The 22745-nt window shown below is 33.6% G+C and overlaps 1 protein-coding gene across 1 annotated transcript in view; it reads left to right on the plus strand.

The window, feature by feature from the left end:
• The window catches only part of LOC129218999 (uncharacterized), a 153948-nt gene that overhangs the window by 115211 nt on the left and 15992 nt on the right, over positions 1–22745 (plus strand). The gene's annotated exons all lie outside the window — the stretch shown is intronic.

Below are 22745 nucleotides of genomic sequence, written 5' to 3' on the forward strand. Positions count from 1 at the left end.
GGGTATGTATTGTATTACCATTTTTCTCGTAATAAGATGAATATTTTGAGGATGGCTTAGCAAAGCAAAATAATTGATTAATTGCCTTTTTTAAATGACCAGCTTCAAGTCAATATAAAATCACACTATTTTCACTGTTTTATTCATGTTAACCTGTCACTGTGTAATTCATGTTAACAGTTATTCGTAACAACAAGGAAAAGATGATACGAAAGATGCGTTCGATTCAACGAAAAGATGCGTTCAGCGTGTAAGACTTTCTTATTTTTAGACGAACTATTTTTAGACAAACTAGAAAAAAAATAGAGAAAAGGAAAGAAATAGGACAGGGTGAGAGGGAGAGAGAATTAACTAACCAATGAGCAGTAACTATTGAATATTTTTAACTAAAAAATTTCTTTTTCAAACAAATTTCGATTTTCTCCTAACTTTATTACGTTTTTCAATCTAAAATCACTTTTTTCCCCCAAGATGTGCTCTTTTCTTTTCTTCAGTAATAAAGAATAGTTTTGAAAACCATTCAACTTCTGGGAGGGGGGTGGGGGTTGTTTGCGCCACCAAAATTTATTTCTTAAAATTTAATATTTTTGGGAAAAAATATATAAGGTTATAATCAGCAATTGCAAGACAGTTTGTAATCACTAATGGAGGATAGACAGCTTTATCTCTATGCAAGTTGAAATATCCACTTCCTGGAATTATTAAGATATCTTTTTTTCTGCCTGGAAGCAGTATAATCTTAGAGCTTTCGGTCGCAGAGGCATGTTTACTGTTAGTGACGTTTCTTACACCTGTGGTTGGATTTTTTTTAAGTTTTCAGACTCATAAGCACTATCAGATGTCATTACATAAAACGGTGAAAGACTAGCAGATAGTAAGAAGTCAATTGTGTGCTCTAAAAATCCCCTATTTCTTTGCATGAATCTTGAATTGTGAATTTTCGGATCCAAACTTCATCGATCTCAGAACTAAATCGACAAAGCGAAAATTTTGACTGACTATTTTGACAGAGGTATTACTCTGATCCAAGCATTCAATACATTTTTAACGTCCAATGTGACAATAATGGCCAATGATGCTATCAAATCTTAGTAAACGAGAAAAAAATGTATACAACATTAGCACATCAGAAACCTTAATTATGACCAATAAAAGTTCCGGGACGAGATTTCAGTTGCGTTTTTCTAGAAAATAAATTCCCATTTCACGTAGATCACGACTCAATATTCCAGTAAAGAAACTTTCCGAGCTCAACTCTGATATACGAAGTGTACCCAAAAATTACCGGAATAGCATTGCCGTGGACGGAACTAGTGTTATACGCAATCCTGCCTCTACGCGAGTATAGCACAGTTCATTGCCAGTTCAGAACCGTCTGTATTGTCGACCTGGTCTGTTCTAGTCAGTTTGCTGTGATTGTTTTAGCTATCGCTGTTTTGTTTTTGTTTCTTTTTTTATGATCCCAAGATTAAATGAACAACATGCAGCTGTGAGATTGCTTCTACTCTGTAAAACAGGCACAATTTCTGGCAGACAAGAGACTGGTTTTTCCAACACGACAATGCGCCAGCTCACACATCCGTTTCAGCCAGTTTTAAATTAAACATCACCTGCTTCCAGTGGTTATTATTCTGTTTATGTATTCATTAATGTTTCCGTTATTGTCAATGTGGGTTTATTTTTATGTATTATGAGTTGTTGTAATATAATATTTTGTATTGTCTTCTGTTCTAAATAAAATGCCATTGGGGTCCTATCTGCTTGGGGTCGCCCAAGCATTAAAACAGATAAACCGTGCTAACGGTAGGTGCGGGGGACCTTAGGGTTTTAAATGTCAAAGCACCTTCTCACCTGATCTGTGTGATTTGAAGAACTATTTCTTAGTTAAGTCAAGGAAAAAACGGAGGAGAAACTGTCAGCCACCACTAAGGATTTCAAGATTTTTTCAAACAGTTGAAGTACCCGAGGAACAAATGCAGTAGATGTAATAGAGAGTATTTAGAATTTTATAAGCTTCTTTTGTGAAAAATTCAAAATATGCAGCTTTTAGAAAATAATTCTGGCGTTTTCTAGATCTGCACTCATGTGTATGTATATATATATATATATATATATATATATATATATATATATATATATATATATATATATATATATATATATATATATATATATATATATATATATATATTACTTTTTGCGTTTCACGGTGTTGCTCGTTCTACCCCGGAAATAAAAATTGCGTCATGCGACGAATGTTTAATAAGGCAGACTGAAAAACACTTTTTTCTCATTTCGATAATGGGTAGTGCAGAAAATGTGCAATTGGTAGAGCAAAGTGCACATAAAAAATTTGAAATTCTTTAGGGCGATTCTGGAAAAAATGCCCCATGCGTAACGCTAAGTTTTTTATTTCATTCAAGTAACTATTAATTAAATATGGGATTAACTGCTAAGCTTTGATAGCATATCAAAGCATGTATTATTCCCCAACAACATTATTTTTTGAAAGCTTTGGTTAGCTGGAAAAAAAAATTTGAGCGTTACGCAAGGGACATTTTTTCAAGAATCGCCCTTTGAACGATTTCTTGATCTGCCGCAATTGCATTGAAGTTTCGACCAAACTCTGTTTTTCGCAAAATTAGTTTTAGAAATATTTTTATTTTCAATGAGGAATGGTGCGAAAAGGGGGATATTAGTGACACTAAACCCCGTAAAAATTTTGAGGCGTGTGGTATAATTTCTTCCTTTGCCACAAATGCATGGCAATTTCCTAACGCAATTTTTAACGTTTTAAATAAATTTTGTCAAAACGTTAAAATACTGTTTTCGCCATATTTACCTGAAAGAGTTACATACTAATTTGTCACGTGTGATGCATTTTAGATGCTTGGTGTGTTACAAATTAACTACTAATTGTTTATGAATTTTGAAATATGCTATTAGAAGACATTGTGCCGCTCTGTCTGCTTTGCATTCAAAGTAAAGGTAAAACAGCATAGAGTTCTCCCAGCATAGAGCAATCAGCTCTCCCAGCAGAGAATGTTTTGTCTATACTGTTTAACTGTTTTAGGCGACAGAAGTCTTTTTCGAGTTGAAATTCTGCATTTCAGTGCTTTTACTTAGATCACAGCTTTGTTTTGAAGAAAGCATCTGGGTGATTCTCCAAAAACCTGACATTTTCCAATCACATTTTTTTTAAATAAAAATGCTGAAAAAAAACCTGAAAAAATTATAATTATTCTTTGTTAGGAACTTATTAAGAGAAAAATAGAGGGAACTCACTTTAACTATGTTACACCTTCAAAAAAGGGGGTCAAATTTTAATACAGCAAGAGACTGACAAGCAGCACCAGAAGAGTTACAAAATGAATTTCTTCGTGGGTTATTTAAAATGTAACTATAGTAATAAAGAAATGACTGAAGCCTAAATCAAAAAGTATGGTTATTAAATGACAAAACAAAATTTATGTAAAAACTTCCTTAACGGACACCCCCAATTTCTTCGAGTACAAGTCCCATATAGGTTTTTACCATATTATTCACTCTGAATAGCTTACACTTCGAATAACGGACATTCATTTCAACGGAAAAAAAATCGATTGATACATTAAAACTTTCTTTAAGTTAGCCGTGCACAGTATGATAAAATTTACAAAAAGAAAAGTTGCCTTCTCATTACCTGCGAATCATTTTATAGTTCAGGAAATCCAAACATAAAAAAAAAACAAAAAGGGAATCAGTAATATTGATAACACAAAGCAACTGTGAAATTTATAGCTACTTCATTTACCTACTCGAGCAACATTTAGAGAAACAAATGTCTAACCCAATAAATCTCTTTTGGAACGCTTCATCTGAACAACAACAAAATAAATAAATAAATAAATAAATAAATAGAATTATTCCACTGATACATTTTTTATTTATCGTTTGCCAAATTTAACTTTCTTTTTTTCAATCAATCTTATTTTCAAACTAATGTGATGAAAATAAATCCTTCTTTTCTATGGGATGCGTTACCAATGCTTGAGAAATAACGCTAGAAGAGTAATTGTTTTAGGACTGGAGTTAGACTTTTTTTTAGGACAGGAGTATGACACTTTTTTTAGGACAGGAGTATGACAAGTTCCATACACTTTGCCTGTTATGTACGCCCAGGATTATATTTAAGGTAAATAATGTTATTTTTTTATTCTAACTTCCTAATTCAACCACACACTACGAGTAGAGTTAAATTTTTTCTTTTATTTAGAACAGAAATATTGTCCAGGAGAATGACAGCGAAAATGTTTCATACAGTATTCTTGAACTTCAAAATTTTAATGAGAACAGAAAACAAATCATATTAACAAAATATTCAAGGAATCCAACAAAATGGTGATAATAAACAGTTTTATAGAACAGCAGATTAAAAAATATCTTTTTTTATCTATAATAATTGAACTCATTCCTAGGACAGGAGAATGACATGAAAACCTGGGGACAAAGTTTAAAACGATGAACCTTGATGATTTAAATAATTAAATTTATTTAAAGAATGATATTTTATACCTTTAAGTATGCTGAATTTTGTACTACAAATTGAATTTGTGGAATGTTGATATAAAATTTTTAAATAATTCAAGTACATTTAAAAAACGCATGGGGACGCGTCAAAGGTGAATTTCTGGTTACTCAAAAATTTTTGTAGAAAAAACTAAATGAGTTATTTTTAATGAGAGTAGAATAACATCAGATAAGTTATTTCTAACTATTAAAAAAATGAAGACACTTTCTGTGTTAAACAGTTTTTGTGTTAAGTTACAGGGACATAATAGTGTTAGGATTTAGGAGAATTACCCATCTCTTTCTTATCATTTGCAGCTTCCGTTACTCTTTTAATAGTATTGCTCTTCACAGCTGATGTAGGGCTTGTAAAACATACTGTAAAAATTTAGAATTAGTTTGGATACTATGTTTATTTCAGTTTCATCTAACGAAAGACACATCATGGTTGGAAGTTCGCTGATATTGGTTGAGAACGCAATCGAATAGATGGTAGTATTCCTTAACTCTAAAGTTATATTTTGGATCCTTAAACTCTCGAATTTGTTGATCCACATTTTTTCTTTGAATTTCGGCATATTTTTCAATTAGTTTTATAACGATGTTTTGATATTTTGCTTTCCGTCAATCGTCCTTGCTGTGGTTGCTTTGTTGTGAGTGATAATTTTTATTTACCTAAATCCTTTTACGTACCCTGGTAGTTTCTGTAGGTGAATCATACGGGAAAATCAATGCATATAAAATTCGTTGCAAGATGTTTTTCGGCATTCTTTAGGTTTTGAGCAACTAAAGTGCAAGCAAAAACTTCTGTACGCAGTTGTGAATCATCAAGACAAACTATGTAATAGGCTGTGGTTTGCTATCTTAAAACTCTGGAAGGCACAGTTGAGTTAAAACAGTTGCACAGCTATTAAGCACGTATTTTTGATCGATGCTGGGTATTTTCAGTATTTTCTCTTTCCTTTGTGCATGTAACAAGACAGGAGTACCATAGAGTGGGCAGTAGCATCAGTACGTTTTCGCATGCCATCAGCTCGGCTTCAATTTGGCCAAAAAGTCCTTAGGTTCAGTAGTTACTACACCTTATGTATCAGGTGACAGATTGGAAGCTATGCAAGCACACCAAAAATTTGCAAGCAAGCAAAAAATGCACACTAAATGTTTCAATTCTTCTTTTGACTATTTTTCAACGCCGGCAACGACACCGTTTTTTTTTTTTTTTTTTTTTTTTTTTTTTTTTTTTGTTTTTTGTTTTTTTTTTCTTACATCGGTACCGTTTCGATCGACTACTCTTAGTTAAAAAGTAGTAACTTTGTTCTTATTTAAAAAGATCAGCAATTATAGGAATGAATTCTGAATTGTTCCCGTTAGTTTTGAACGCAAAGCAAACAGAGAGCTGCACAATGTCTTCCAAAAGCATATTTCAAATTTTCATATTTATACGCAATTCACAGTTCATTTATCCAAAATGCATCATATGTGACAAATTAGTATATAAGTATTTCATGTAAAACATCGAAAAAAGTATTTTAACGTTTTGAAAAACATAATTAAAACTTTAAAAAAAATTTAAAAAAAAAAAAAACGAAAATTGCCAAAGCTTATACGCATTTGTAACAAAAGAAGGAATTATACCACGCACTTCATTTTTTTACGGAAATTATGTGCCACCAATAGCACCTTTTCCACACTATTAATCATTGAAAAAAAATCTTTTTTTCACTAATTTTACTAAAAACAGCGTTTGGTCGGGACTTCAATCGAATTGCTGCAAATCAAGAAATTTTCCAAAAAATGCAAATTTTTTATGCGCACTTTGTTCCATCAATGGCACTATTTTCGCATTACCCATCGTCGAAATTAGAAAAAAGTGTTTTTCGGCCTTCTTCAATGTTCAATAACAATCAGGCTGAAGTAAAAAAAAGAAAATTGTGTAAAATTTATCCCGCCAACATGTAGAAAAGAGCTATTTTATGACTCAAAATTTAAATTTAGTATTTAATTTTTTTTTAATTACCAACATCTGGTCATTCGGCGTAAACATACCGTTTACGCCAAACATTCCGTTACATGGATTTTTGGGCACCCCCCCCCCCTCCCCCGTGTCGGGTGTTCGTCGTCCAAAGGGGCGAAAAAACATTATCTGTGTTCTGATCATCAAAGGACCTCTTTGCCAAGCTTTGCAAAGATCTGACGTAAACTTTGGACTTACTATAGGACAAAACCCCGCGGGGTGTTCTCCCCCCTTCCCCATATAAATATGAAAAAAACCCATTGACGATTATTGAGCATCAAAGAATCACTGCGCCAAATTTTCCACAAAATCAACGAAAACTGGATTTGTATAAGGAAAACAACTCATAGTGGAATAAAAACTGCCTTGTGAATTCCTGACCAACAAAAGAATTTCAAAACCCAATTTGGCAAAAATTCGACTTAATCTGTGGATTTGTACAAAGGAACATGCATACACACAAATGAAATTCCACCTCGAAAATAAACCTACCTACCTCGAAAAGTAAAGTTGTCTCAAGTGAGACGCATGTTCAACAACCAAGATTAAATAAAATTTTTTAAAATGTAAAATTTCCCGTCAACGTGTAGAGTTATTTTATGGCTCAAAATGTAAATCTAGACCTCTTTAGATTTTCTTTCATAAAAAAAAGTCAGTCATAGGTTTTAATAGGTGTAAACAGTACACTTCACTGATTTTCTGACGACCGCCCCCCCCCCCTCCTTGAAGGGAAAAAACTCTATGAAAGAACTCTATGAATCTACCCTCTGTAGATTTGTATAAAGAACATACAAACACCCCACTATCTATCTATCTATCTATCTATCTATATATATATATATATATATATATATATATATCTATATCTATATCTATCTATATATATATATATATATATATATATATATATCTATATCTATATCTATCTATATATATATATATATATATATATATATATATATATATAGATATAGATATAGATATATATATATATATATATATATATATATATATATATATATATATATATATATATATATATATATATATCTATATCTATATATATATATATATATATATATATATATATATATATATATATATTAGGGTGGTCCTTATTTATATGGGAAATTTTTTTTTTTCGGAATTCAACAAGTGACGCCCCCTATTTTTGTGACACTATAATAAAAAGTAATCGGTGCAAAATTTGAACTCGATCGGCCAATAATAACACATGCCCCTAGGACGTTGAACTTTAACACTTTTGATAATTTTCCCACAAATCTTCGAATTTTTACTTCAGATCGCGTACATCGTTTCTCCTATGTTTGCAAAATATTTTTACAACGAGGGAGCACTAAAATTAATCTTTTTAATTACTTCATATCGTCTAAAGATTTTACATTGAATAAGAATGAAATAGTGCTTTAGAAACTTTACCTTAATCGCTTTTCTCAATGTATCTTAATCGTGTGCATTTTTTTTTCCGATAGTCTTGGACTGTCTGTAAAATACTAAATTGATTTTGTGACTCATATTTGGTAAATTGATTGTGAAATTCTTCGATTAATTGTGCTCCTCTTTCAGTTGTATCATTCACAACTTTCAGCATTTTAACGATATCTCTTCCCTTTAAATAGCTTCCTTCATTTTGCCATGAATCAGCATCAAATAGGAAAACATCTTTTGGTGTTTGTAACTTATCAAACAGTTTTATTGACTTGAAATTGATTCTATAAAGAGGAAGATCTATACTAAGAAAGTATTCCAAATCATCTACTGTTATCCTGAAATTTTTTATACAGTCATCAGACACGTCTTCCTATTCAGCAAGCATTCTTTTGAAGTAGTCTTTTCCTATCTTCAAACTTAATTCTTTCATCCAATACGTACAAAGCTACTAGTTCATCACCTATGTACCATAAGTAATTTATGAATTTTGCAATCACTGCTTCTGCTGCATGTTTGTCACCATTTTGTGCGCTGCAGGTTTTTTAATCACTAGACTTTATTTTAATTTAAAAGGCGTTGAATGGGTTGCTGCGAAAAGCTATATCTTCATACAACATTTAACTGTAAAACAGCATTTACGGGCATTCTCTTCATGTAAGATCAATTTAAATTGTTTCCTAAATATATAAATATTCAAACAATAAATTCCTTTTGCCACCCATCTGGCTCACAGATAAGCTCCAGTTTGCCGAATACGTATCTCTGTAGGAGGGAGGACTTCACCAAGAAATATTATTACACGTTATGAGAATTCTCTGTAATATTTCTTAATTCCGCTTTCTACGAACAATAATATGTCATCAAATTCTTCTCTTAGAATTTAAGTGGTATGTGTACTTTTCGAATTTTGAAGCGCTTAAATAATGGTATATCGAGTCTAGAACTAAGGAAGGCTAGAACTTCTTTAAAGACACTCTTCAGTACGATTTCAAGTGCATGATGATAGCAATACAAATGCAATATATCACCCTTCAGCTTTAGCTCTAAAAAATTACATACACAATTTATATTACTACAGCTTGAACAGTTAGCAATAAAGAGCAATCATTTAAGATATCATATACAACTGAATCTCAGAAATTCTGAGTAGCTGTTCAACATTGGGACCTGAAGCTATCATGTAAGCCTATCGGTGTTTTTTTTTTCCAGTTACATCTGGATGTAGCTTTGTATCCCAGGGAATAACTAAAAAATCTAAATTTAAATTCATGAGATCTGATTTTATCTCTCGAAGATTGTCTTTTGCTCTCTTAAGTAATGTACGATTGATTCTAAGGTTATTTGAATTTAAATTTACTGCATCTACATAGCCCATTAATAAATGAGCAGCATCTTTGTCCCTAATATGGCATTTGTCTAACATTGATGAAATGCGAGCAGATATCAGTAGTTGTCAAGCTTTTTTGCGTTGTGGTAGACCAGATATAGAAAAAAGGTTCAACAGGTTAGGATAGATATCCATTTCGGTTTCTAAATCTTGTGAATTGTAAGAAGAATTTGATGATAATAAAGGACTATGTACTGAAATAGAAGAAAGTTTAAAGTATAGATTTTTACATTCCGATCTGGAATTTTTTTTAAATTTATATTTTAGATATGGAAAATAGAGTTTATTTTTATGGTAGGGTACTCGAGGATTTTTCAAAATTTAAATTATAAGAATACATAAATATTTAAGTATATAACGAAATAACAGCGAATTAAAATATAATTGTTATTACTTATATTTATAGCATGGAAACCTAGTGACCCTATTTGCCACACCTATTACATACGCAGAAAATTTTCTAAATCAACACCCCCAAAGCCTCGAGGAGGCAATTTGTTGTTGTCGAAAATCATTCATTAATGGCCTAGACCATTCAGTAATGGCCTTTAGAATCCCTTGTGTCCATCTCGGTGGAAAGAAATGTTCCCCTGCCGTTTGGTTTGAAACGAGCGCGAATAGCGGTATGCCTGTCCCAAGGCCATTGTTGTACATATACCCTATGTAATATGTAAAATTTTACAGAATGAAAGTGAGAGAATGGTTAGTCTGGAAGTAGCAACATCTGTTGAGGTTCAAAATTACTTTAAATATGGAACCTAGGAATATTTTTACATAAAAATAAGAAAATCCGTAATTTTTTCTTCGAAACTCAAAAAGGGGGCCCTAGGGGCACGTGTTAATATTTATGGATTGACTTAAAATTTTGCATGGATCATTTATTTGTATAATGGAACAAATTGAGGGGGCGTCGCGTAAAATATCTACAACTTCAAAAATAAGGACCACCCTAATATATATATATATATATATATATATATATATATATATATATATATATATATATATATATAATAGATAGTGGCGAATCCAGCAGAGGGCGGAGACACATGCCCCTATATCATAGTTTTGCAGAGAGACAAAATCACATGTTTTAACAAAGAACCTCAATTGAATTGTCGGTATGGGGACGATCTGTCTATTTCCTGGTGCTGCTTTTCTAATAATTTTTCAATGGTCGGATCTTGTATTACTTGGGAATAGGATTATTAAATTTCAACCTCATTTTATGTATATCCATTTTGCTAATCATAACCAAAACCTAGCTCGGGACAAAACAAATACTGAGTCGAAGAACACAACCTCTGAGAACCGAATTAAAAAAAATTTTACCATCACAAAAGCATTTGAAAAAAAAAATGCGAAATCAGCGAAGTTCGTGAGAAGTGATTGCGAAAGTAAACAATGCAAAATGGCACTTGGCAATAGATTTCTCTGCTTGGCACTAAGAAGACTCGGAGCAGCCTAGAATGCTCCATTTGGAGGCATAAAAATGGTGACTAAAACGATTTCTTTCTAAAAACATTTCAAAAAATCAATGTTAAAAAAATGATAATAAACAAAAAACTGGTAAAAACCCATAATAAAAGAATAAAATCAGTTTTCTTTTTGCATAAATTTCATGTTTGAGGAGGCTTTGGCTGATATGTAACCAAAAGTTAAAAAACAGAAAACGTTTGCCAATTAACCTTCGTTCAATGTGAACAGAATTGTACTGTCTGCCAGAAAACCGTAAATTTGGCAATGATTTGCGAAAAAACGTTAACTCTGCATGTTTACTTCCGTTATCATTTTTCATGAAGCAGGATATTCGTAAGTTAAGAAACACACGATATGATTCTACAATTTCTATAAATATTGCCTGCAATCCTTCGTACTCTAAAGTTGATAAGTAATACAGTGAAACCTCTGAACAGCGGACAGTCAAGGGACTAGAAGTTTTGTCCGTTATTAGGAGGTGTCCGCTATTAAGAGGAACTACTTAATTTACCTTTTTCAAAATGGGCTGTTGTTCCCTTTGTAGAACACAATCGAAACAATTGCGAAAGGTTTACTACATTTTATGTCAAGAGTAATTAATCTGTTTTTTCTTAATAAAAGTATACTGACAGCACACACTTGTCTTAAAAAGCAATTAAAGTAATCAGTTAAAACAGTTTGACATCTCTTTTTTGCATTACGAGACTGTTTCTCAATATAAATTTTTAAATCATTTACCTTAGCAAGTCCTTCAGGCTTTGCTCAGGAAAAAGTTTTTCAATTCTATACTGTATTTCAGTGCTTCCGAAAATTCTCTACTTGTGCAATTTTTTTATGGTTAATTTATTTATTTTATCTCGAGTATCACTATTGCATGATTGACAGTTGGCAATATGACCTTGAATATGGGCAAATCTTTTTCATGTCTAAAAATTAAACAACCCAACGAAACCATTGCGCCATAAAGCCAACTACTACCGGCGCCGGTCTGCTCAATTGCATCTCCCGAGAGCCCCAGTTAGAAAAAACACCCAGTTTCCTCTTTTTTATCTTAACTTTTGAATAGTTATTGTGTACAAAATTCATTACGATCTTAAGAAAAACGTATGTTAATTGTTAGACTGACATCAGTTCTCACTTATCTGCTTCAACACTCTCAAAACTAGCCGTAACAAAATTATGATTTATTTTTTATTTTATTTTTTCGCTGCTCGGAAAAAGTACCATGTCTTTTAGTTTTTTTTTTCTGCCCCCCACTTTTAAGCCCCAATTGCTGCCTCTGCCCATTACCAGCCTTTTAATTCCAAGAAACAGTGATAAGGAAATGACGGGGGGGGGGGAGAATCAGCTGTGGAGGATGAAAAGCTTTGTAAGGCAAGCAGTTACTAAGATATTCTGTGAAAAGAAAAAAAAACGGAAGTGCTACGATCGCAAGGGAATTTTTTTGTGAAATAACTGTCCGTTATTCGGAGTGTCCGTTATTCAGAGTGAATTACATGGAATGGCCTATACTGAGGGACTGGGATTTCCAAAAATGTCCGTTAATTAGAGGTGTCCGTTATTCGGGAGTGTCCGTTAAGGGAGGTTTCACTGTAGTTCGTATTCATCAAGTTCAGCTCATCAAGTAATCACTATAAAATGCAACTTCTAAATCTAAATTTGAGGTTCTGTTATATATACTAATATTATAAAGAGAGAGAGCGGATTTTTGTGTGTTTATATATTCTAGGTAATCTCTAGAACCATTGTAGCTATTTGAAAAATTCTTTCAGTATATGAAAGGTGCATTGTTACTGAGTGACATAGGCTATAAAGTATGCATATATGTGTTTATACTATTTTTTTTAAACCAATAGTTTGTCTACGCCACCTGTTTATGTTTCGTACCGTTTTATTCTTATAAACGTAAACACTAGCACCAATTGTCCCGCCTTTGCACTCACAAAATAGTTGAAGGTTCTATTTGAACTGAACGTTTAGGGATGGATATTCATTCAAAGAAAAAAAAGTTCACGAGGTCAGCATAACTAACTTTAACATGTAGGTGAGGTTGCAGAGGATAAGGTATATGGCATTTCATTCGCCGTGGACATTGCAAACCATTTAGAGTAGCAGAGTGTTTAAGCACCAAACTTTATTTAAACGATAGCCCGAAATGCATTCAAAATTACAACTTTTAGAAACACGGATTAGCATCGTTTATCTGCACTACTTGAATTTAAAAACTAATTTGCCTAAAGCGCATCTTAGTAATATTTCAGTAAAAAAAAATTTGACGCGTAAACATTCTGCGACTCTAGCTGGTTTTCTATGTCCAGGTCTAATGGAACGCTTTAAGCCCTATCTTACGCACCTCAGGAACATGTAAAGCTTTTTTCAGGTGTTCCAATCGCTCAGTATTTACTTCAAAGAATGCCTTCAATTATTTTGATATTGCGGAAGCAGGGCAATCGGGGTTTGTTTTTACGTATGTAAGAACAGAACAGTTTTGTAATAACATAATACAAAACTTGAACTGGTAGTCAAAAAAACGTCTTACGTAAAAACAATTATGGATACTCTTGCATGCATAAATTATAGCCCGTGTCACTCTGCAAGAATGGGCCTTTCATATCAATAAATGAATTTTTTGAAAAAGTGCAGTGGTTCCGGCGATTACCGGGAACATATAAACATACAAAGTAAACCCTCTCTTTTTATAATATTAGTATATGTAAAAACCCTCAAAGGATAGCCCGAAATGCATGCAAAATTAGAACTTTTAGAAGCACACATAAATATCGGTTATCTGCACTAATTGAATTCAAAAGCTAATTTGCTCGAAGCGAATCCCAGTTACATTTCGTTTAAGGTTTATTGTTCATACTAAAATCGAAATGAGAAACATCTGTAATCGAATTCAAATAGGTATTTAGTTTAGAAAATTCTCAACTGAAAGATAAATTGCGCATAATTACCGTACTTTCAAAGTTAAGAGTTAAGAAAAAAAAAATTAAAAAAAAACCATTGGATAGGAAAAAAATTGACAAAGAGGGGAAAAAATAAAAATTATTTGGAGAACTGTTTTTCATGATGACCGTATTTAAGCATTTATAAACAATATACTTAAATAATATAGCTCAAAAATATGCAATCAAAATCAAATTGCCAAAAAAAAAGGCATTTGAAAAAAGCAAAGAAAACGAGTACAAGAGTTTGAAAGACATCCCGGGATTCGGAAAGACTCTTCTCTTAATAGAATATACAATATTCATCCTACTATTCTTTCGGAATTTTGTCATATAAGAATCCATTTGGAACATTTTCGTGGTCCGACATTTTTCCAAAGTAGTTTGACAGTTAAAGATCCTGTCAACCTATCAAGCAGCATATAAAGGACTCGGTCTTATAGACGATGACAAACCTTGGAAACTAACCTTAGTTGTTGATGCATGTAACTTTCTGACTCCGCTTCTAAACTCAGAGAATTGTTTAAAACTATTTTAACTTTTATGTCAACTTTTAGATCCTATTGCTTTATGGCAAACATTTAAAAAAGATCTATGTGACGACATATTGCAAGGAGAGCGTCAGCAGAAGTACTATGATTGTCGTTTAATGTCAAGCGATATAAAAATTAAAGGCAAAATTTTTAAATAAAGCGGACACTCAATGTGGGGCTTTTGTTTGCCACCGTCGCAAATAATCCACGAAAACAATTCTATTAAAACATGATTGGCACATGAAAACCAGGAGCGTAAATTAATGTTGATCGGAATGTTGATTGTGGAACTGAAAAAAATTACTAAATTCCACAATATCCAAAAGTCAATCAACAGGCTTTTGCGATGTTTTTTACGGAACTGCCGCGACTTAACTTAGAGGTATAAAAACTGACCATTCCACATTTAAACTAATTTTAATATCTCCTTAAAAGACTCCGTATGTTTAACAAGAAAAAACGCGTGATTGGGAAAATTTCTTCAATAGGGACTTCTTTTCATGCTTTTAAAATTAAAGGCGATATCCCAATAATTTTATTGCTCAACTTTGTCTTATCTACCCAATGGAATTCGACCCCAGTTAAATTCATTATGGAATAATGTGTTTTCGAGCATTGTTCTTACAGCACCAGCAGCAGATCAGTTGACTCATAATCCTTTCATCCCCATGGTCCCTCTATATTTCCTTTTTCAATTTAAGTGACTACAATATCCAAGGAAAATTTCTTATTCCATCACCATCGTCAAATCTGAAGCTCAAACGTACAGCTATACGATACATAGTGCAACGTTATATACAGGAATATTGTACTGTTCATTGGGAATGATATGTTGGTCTCTCTTGATCAGGAAATGAGGTAAATCAATTTGTTTGAAACCTCATAAAACGAAACAAAACATGTTGCTTACTATTAATTTTCAAATTAAAAAGTACCATTATTATATTTATTTAAGATAGATAGTTTTTTTTAACCCGAACTAGGTCGGGACGGGCCTCTAGTGTCCTATAATTTGAGGAAAAAAAAATTTCGCCACCAGGCTTTCTCTTTCGATTCGTTTGCAAAGCTCTAATCTGAATTACTGTAAAGGAATCATCAAAACAGTGCAATCAGCTTCAAATACAATTCGAGACACTTCTGAAAATAAATTGGGAGATATATTCAATGCTACAAAGATAATTCCTGATAAAACAGATCGGACATTTAAATAAGGATTCTTAGTTCAACAAAATCGATTTCATGCTTCTCTGGCTAATCCTATAAGAACGTTTAAATTTCTGATAAATTAAGCACACTACTAAGTATTAATGACAAAATTTACAGCTCTTTGTGTCACATCGTTCAATACTTACTAAATTGTAGAAAAAAAAACGAATGCTTAACCTTTTAAGGACCGTATGCTTTTGACAGAGTATGAATATTTTTTATTTCTAATACTATTACATAGTGACGTAAATGTTAAGTTTTGTGAAAATTGGTTCTGTAAATTTTGTTTAAATTGGATAGAACTAATGTGTCTATATAGTCTACTAGAGCCGCAAAACTACAACAGTTTTCCAAAAATTTGCTAATTTTTGAGTCAACTGTGAAATGTTTGGACAATTAATGACATTCTTCAACTGAAAAGTAATTTTGATTAAAAGCAGAAGCAGGACAAAGTGAATCGACACAGTTGGCCACACAAAATGTAGCATCAAGACTGACCAGAGATATCACAGCGAAATTTATTAGGCAGATAACATGCTGTACGTAGATCAAACGATTAAATTTAGAGCCTTTTGGGACGTGTGGATAGTAACAAAATCAGTAGTTAGTGTAGCCGCCCTTGTTGGCCATAACCGCTTCCACACGACTGGGTATAGAATCAAAAAGGCTTTGGATGTGTCCTTGGAGTATAGCAATCCATGCAGCTTCCACATAACATTGCGTGCCATGTATGATCGTGCATTATCGTGTTGGAATATGGCTGATGACAAGTGTTGAATACGGGAGGACACGGGATCCAACACCTCAGAGATGTAGCGCTGATCACTAACTGTTCAGTACACCGGCAATGCGTATTAGAGGGGTGCGGCAGTGAAATTCAATACTATCCTAAACCATGATGCCGGATGCAGAACCAATGCGGTAATGCATAATGCAACAGCTCAGCAGCCTCTCACCACGGTGTCTCTAAACTTGGGTCCGACCATCGTGATGTTGCAGGAAAAAGCGGGATTCGCGCGACAAAGGAATCGACAAAGGGGTTCGACAAAAAAAAAACACAAATAGATAGTTTTGCTTTTTTTTTCGTAAAACTTATATAGATTGTTCTTGAAACATAACGGAAGCTTGTTTCATTGTTCCTCGTCTTGCTCTTCATATCTGCTGGAATGTATCGAATGAATCCTAAAATGTACCGTGAACCGGGGCTACTTGAGCCTCCAGAGGCTATTTGAACCACGGAGAAAAAAGTGTTTAAAATCTGTCCTGGTCCCATTAAACTCAATGTATAGACTTAGATGACCTTCTCCCTGACAAGTAGCAGTACTAGGCTGAAGCTGAAGCAAGAAACTAAGTTTCGCTATTCCCGCCTTTTTCTGATTGAGGTTAGGATTGCAAGTTAGTTGTTTTTAGTGCGCGCAAACTTCCACATGTAAGTTTATTCAAGCATCTGATATCATCAAGGTAAAGGTAGTTTTATGTTTGCATTTTACAGTGCTGGCCAAATTATTAGACTAAGACTATTTTAAAAGCAAATTCTTTGTTGATTACATAACTATAGACAAATTAACGAACACTGAAATAATTATCTAATATTTATTATGCATTCCCTTGTTCTTGATGAGCATTTTGAGTATTTTTGGCATCTTTTCACAAGGTTTACACCATTTCTTAACTTTTTAAAAAAGGAGGTAAAAAAGTGTTTATACTTACTATTATATATACTCACATACGCATACTCACTAATTACCTAAAACTAACTTTAAATATAACAGAACACACTAATAAAAATAACTAGTGAACTGTTTAAGCTGATTGAGGTTATGTTCCTGGTAGGTAGATAAATAAAGAACATAAACAAAGCAGATAGTGCTGCCACTTGCAAACATTAAATTAAGCTAAAATAACGTAATAATCAGTGTACAGTATGTACTGTACTTTAACAGTAAAATAAATAGTATTTTAGTACAAATAGTGTACAAAAAAAAACAAAAAAAAAACTCTTTTGTGTAATAATTTGGCAAGCACTATATTTCTTAATAAAATAACAGTGTTTTTAGGTATATAGCTATGAAATTAACTCAGTAACTAATATAAATTAGTAAACGTGCACTAGTTGCTTCAAAATTGGGCTACTTGAACCCGGGTTCAAGTAGCTCTTGACTACATTGTATCACTAAATTATGTTAAGAAAAGTTAGTAATGTTTTAAAATAAGAGGTTAGTTACTTTTTATACCCGTTTATTTGCAGATCTGGGGATAAAAAAGGGTCCGAAAGTAAAAGAGAACCCCTGGAAGTAAGAAATATGCGGATTATTTGGAAGAAGAATTACAATTGTTTCTAGATTCAATTAACACCGGAGAAAGGTCTCAGAGAGTGACATCAGCTCATTTTGACTTAAGTACATATATCAACTCTAAAAATGAATTAAAAGATCGTTTACAAAACAAGCCTGGGCATCCTGTAGTATTTAGTAGCGAGGAAGAACAAACAGTAAATAATATCAGAGAAATAAATCCACCCAAGCTATTAAAGAGAAAGATTTTTATTCTTTCTAATGTTTAAATGATGCGCATTTCAATTGATTTTAGCTGTAGGCTCATTATATTCATTATATTCCTATTTGAGAAATTAAGTTTGCCTAAAAATATTTTTTATACATACGTTGATTTTATATTAATTTAGACAGGGTATTTCGTTTTCAAGGTTTCGTTTTTTCGTGCATGACCTTTATTTTCGCAACCGTTAATCCTAGCTGTATACTTCCAATTGCAAAAATTGTTAAAAATCAGATTCAGAATTAAGATATTGAAAATTTGAAGCAAAAATAAAAGTGAGTCAAAAAATACAAAATTTAACTTTTTAGACGGGCTTATACGGGCTTTACAACGGGAAAGGTTGCCAAACTAATACACTGCTTGACAATTGCTAAGGAACAAGTGATTTATGCAGATTTGTGTCTCAACCACCTGGCCAATGGAAATAAATTCAAGTTCAGATGGCGTGGTAGACCATGACTCGTTATCTGTGTAAAAGACAATGCATACACGCTCAAGATTCGTACGAAAATTCACGCTGTTTGGTTTTTAACAAAAATAGTGCTGAATGTTAAAAAAAAGGTTTTTCTCTGAAATTCTGTTTGGTTCTTTAAATACTTAAGAGTAAAATGTCAGCAAGACATCATTTGAGTACCTACAATCGTGGACGAGCGGTTGGACGACTGGAAGCAGATCAAAGTGTCACCACTGTGGCTGCTGCAATGGGTATATAAAAAAGTGCCATATCCCGATTAAAGACGGCCGCTGAAGGTGAAAATGTTTTGCAAAAGCATGCCGGGGGTCGTGGTAGGAACACCACACCTTCAGAAGATCGCCATGTAGCCCTTGCGGCAAAAAAGAACAGAAATTTCACTCTTGGACAGATAGCTGCAAATCTAACAACCGCTACCGGTACGCATGTTTCTGCAAGAACCATCTCACGGTGAGTAAATAATGTCGGTTTGTATGCAAGGAAGCCCGTACGTTGCATCCAAGTTCAACCATGCCATCGTCGAGAGAGATAATGCTAGTGTAAGGAACATGTTGGTGGGATCATCAAAATTGGTCTAGAAGTGATGTTCTCTGACAAATCTCGTTTCAGTGTGACAAGTGATTCTGATCACTAACTACTGTGGAGAGAGCGTGGAACACGTTATGCACAAAAATTTGTTTGCGAACGTGATCGGTACGGTCCAGGCGTCACGGTGTGGGCAGGCATCATGCACAATGGCAGAACACCGCTTCACATTTTTGGATAAGAAAGCGATACGTCGCAAATGTATTGCAGATATGTTATGCTGGACCATGTTCGTCTTTTCAGGGGGGGCTGTAGGTCCATACTTTATCTTTACGGACGACGATACACGGCCACACTGGAGCATTGAAGTGTCAGACACACTGCAAAGTGAAAAAATTCTCCGTATGCAGTGGCCTGCTTACTTTCCCGACTTAAATCCAACTGAACTTGCCTGGGAGGCTCTTGGCAGACGTGTTGCGCGAAGAACCGTCCCTCCCAGAACAGTACAAGAACTCAAATCCGCATTGAAAGCGGAATGGGAAAACATCCCCCAAGCACCCCTCAATAATTAATGGGGTGTATGGAAAACAGATGTAAATTGTGCATCAGTGTCCCTGGTAATCATACATCATATTAAGGTACTCATTTCTCCATCATTCTGACCTAGATCCTTTTTTTGTGGTTGTATGAAAATCATTTAAGTAGGATTATTTTTTTATTTTTAAGTTTTTATTTCATTGATGCAGTAATATCTGTATTATTTTGTACTTATAATAAAGGCACATCCTCCCTACTAACTATACATTTCGTTCTGTTTCTTTAATCATTATCTATTCTTAACTGTTTCAAAAAACATAATTGTTCCTTAGCAAATGTCAAGCAGTGTATTTAGAGAAAAAATCTCCATTGAAAACATTACTGACACAAAAAACTTGACATTTGTGTGACCAAAACTGAAGGAGATATTCGAGTTCAAAGTTTTTAGCGACCATATATAGAAGATGAGATTGGAACTTAGAAGAATGAGATTGTCGAAGTAAAAAAAAACAAGGTATTTTTTTATTTTTCACTGCTATTCAAAAATAAATGCAAATGTTATGCCGTGATACACAAAAACACAACAACAAAACCTCGAAAAATTTCAAAAACCACTGTCTATGCACACATATAGTTTAAACACTTGTTATCCGCTATATTTTCCCCCAAAAAGTTATTGATGGCGAGTGAAAAATGGTGTAAGTCACAAAACGTTGCGTGTCATATCTCATTGAACATTGGTAGTACTAATTTCAAACTTTTTGTGCTGGAATTATTTTTCAATGGAGATTATTTCCCTAAAAATAAGTTAGGAGACCTGGGGCCCGCGTATAAAAAGTTAAATTTTGTATTTTTTGACTTATTTTTATTTTAACTTCAAACTTTCAATATCTTAACTCTTCATCTGCTTTTGAACATTTTTGCAACTAGAAGTATACATCTAGGACTAACGGTTGCGAATATAAAGGTCTTGCAGGTTAAAAAGGAACACCCTAAAAAATAGTTTGGTTACTAGAATGCACGTTTTGAGTTCTCTTTCAAAATCATTGGCCCTTCTTGATCCCACCACTTGTTTTATAGCCTTTTCTAATGGATTTGCTAAGTTGCACCAAGTAGTCCCAGCGCGAGGTTACTTGAACTCAATTTTTCAAAATCGAAAAAATATATAAAGGGTTAAAATCGTTGTTTAAAAAAGGCTTAATATGGTTTCAAAAATTCTGAAAAGTGGTAAAAAAAGGTTATCAGTGCGCATTATGGGTTTAATCAACGAATCAGTATAAAACTAGCAAACAATATGAAATTTCGGGTCCAAATAGCCCCGGTTTACGGTACTATTTTTCTCAGTTCATGGTGCTGTACATTAATTACTGACTTCTAAATTTATAAAATTGATGCTGAATTATCTTGGTTGATTTCTAGGCCCATTTTATTCAAACAAATTGCTATGTGATTATGGTCCAAAATGTTTCTGCACAAGATGAAGTACTCAATCCCTAAACAAGCACAGAAAATGAAAAACAGATACAACAGACCTCCCCCCACCTCCACCCCACCCGTCGATCACCTGAATATTATTTCCTCACAACTTCATGTTCTCCCCTGAACTGTTTTCTTCTCTCCCTCACATTTCATCGACGGTCTTCAACTTTGATAGCTTTACTGTGAACGAGTTTCCTTTCAAGGAGGGGGGAGGGGTATCCGAAGAACCTTTTTTCTACTTTATAGTAAAAAATATATCTGCCTTTCGGGTTCAATAAATTTCAAAATATTGATCCTTATACGGCTGATGCTGAATTCAGCAGAATTAGAAATGGATTTCCAGCATTAATTCACAGGGGTTAATTAAGGACCTTAGAGAACAATTAAGTCTGAGAAAATTCGAGATTCACAGCAATACCTATGAGAATTTCTTACTTTTATCACGAAATAATGTCAATATAACTGATAAGCTGTTATATTTATGATGAAATCTACTACCCGGGAGAAAGATAGGCAACTAATTATGCTCAATGTGTTATCAAACACCGTTTGGTATACCTGCCAGGCATGACTTTATAATCTACTCGGGGGCCCCGCTGCCCTTATGTGCGAAGTCGTGCGGGGCACAACGGCGCCAGTGTCAAAAAGGCGCCTAGCGGTACCAATCAAAAATGCTCTAAATAGAGAATCTCTCCGACCAAAAAAATAAAATCGAACTTATCATTATATCAAGGTCTCGATCAGGCCAGAGTGATGGCCAGGCCCTGGTAAAATTTGGTGTCCATCTCACAAGAAAATCTGCACATTTTTCATGCGGAAGTTTTCAAAAAAGGATAGAAATAAAAAAAAGTCACCCCATTTTGGTGCCTCTAAAATTGTGGTGGTTAATGGACTTGCCGGACTGTGCGTTCATCAGGCCTTGATTCTGTCTAATAGTGGCGGTGAAAGGGTGAAATTACACTGCTCACTTTGAAACAAGCAATCCTCTCGCTGCCTAAAAGGCAAAATCATTCTCTTGTTGAGTCTAAACATGCTATTCAAAAGCGCAATCTTTTACAATGAAAACACGAGTATTTTTCTTCCTAATGTGGAACTGTGAATGCTGTTTCGGTATGTCTCAAGTACGCAAGGTTGAGCATATGAGGCGCAAGAAATTTTCTAATCCCCATTTTGGATCTTGAGTTGAATATGTTGTATTATAATTTGCGCAACATGTCTTTTTCTGATTTTTAACTACTCTTCGTGGTAATTTGACTATTTCATGTGATCACACATAAAAAATGCTGTAAGCCCATTTGCATATATTTTACTTGTGCTTGATATATGTATATAGTAGACAACAATTGTGGTTAAAATTTTAGTTCCAAAAAGTAACAATTTGACCAAATTACTCGAATCCCCCCCCCCCCGACCTTTTTTTCTTTAACTATTTGTGTCAAAAAAAAGGAGTTTTAGGCAATGCATTTCTTTTAAATATCATATTCAATGTCTTCCATATCATTGACTTATTGGTTTTACCGAAAGGGGGGGGGGGTTAAGTTTCAAATTTTAAGGTTGGATCTGGGATATCCTCTATACTTCAATTTAGAAATATAATAAGTACCCTGTT

Source organism: Uloborus diversus, chromosome 3 (genome assembly GCF_026930045.1).
Source record: "Uloborus diversus isolate 005 chromosome 3, Udiv.v.3.1, whole genome shotgun sequence".
Lineage (NCBI taxonomy): Eukaryota > Metazoa > Arthropoda > Arachnida > Araneae > Uloboridae > Uloborus > Uloborus diversus.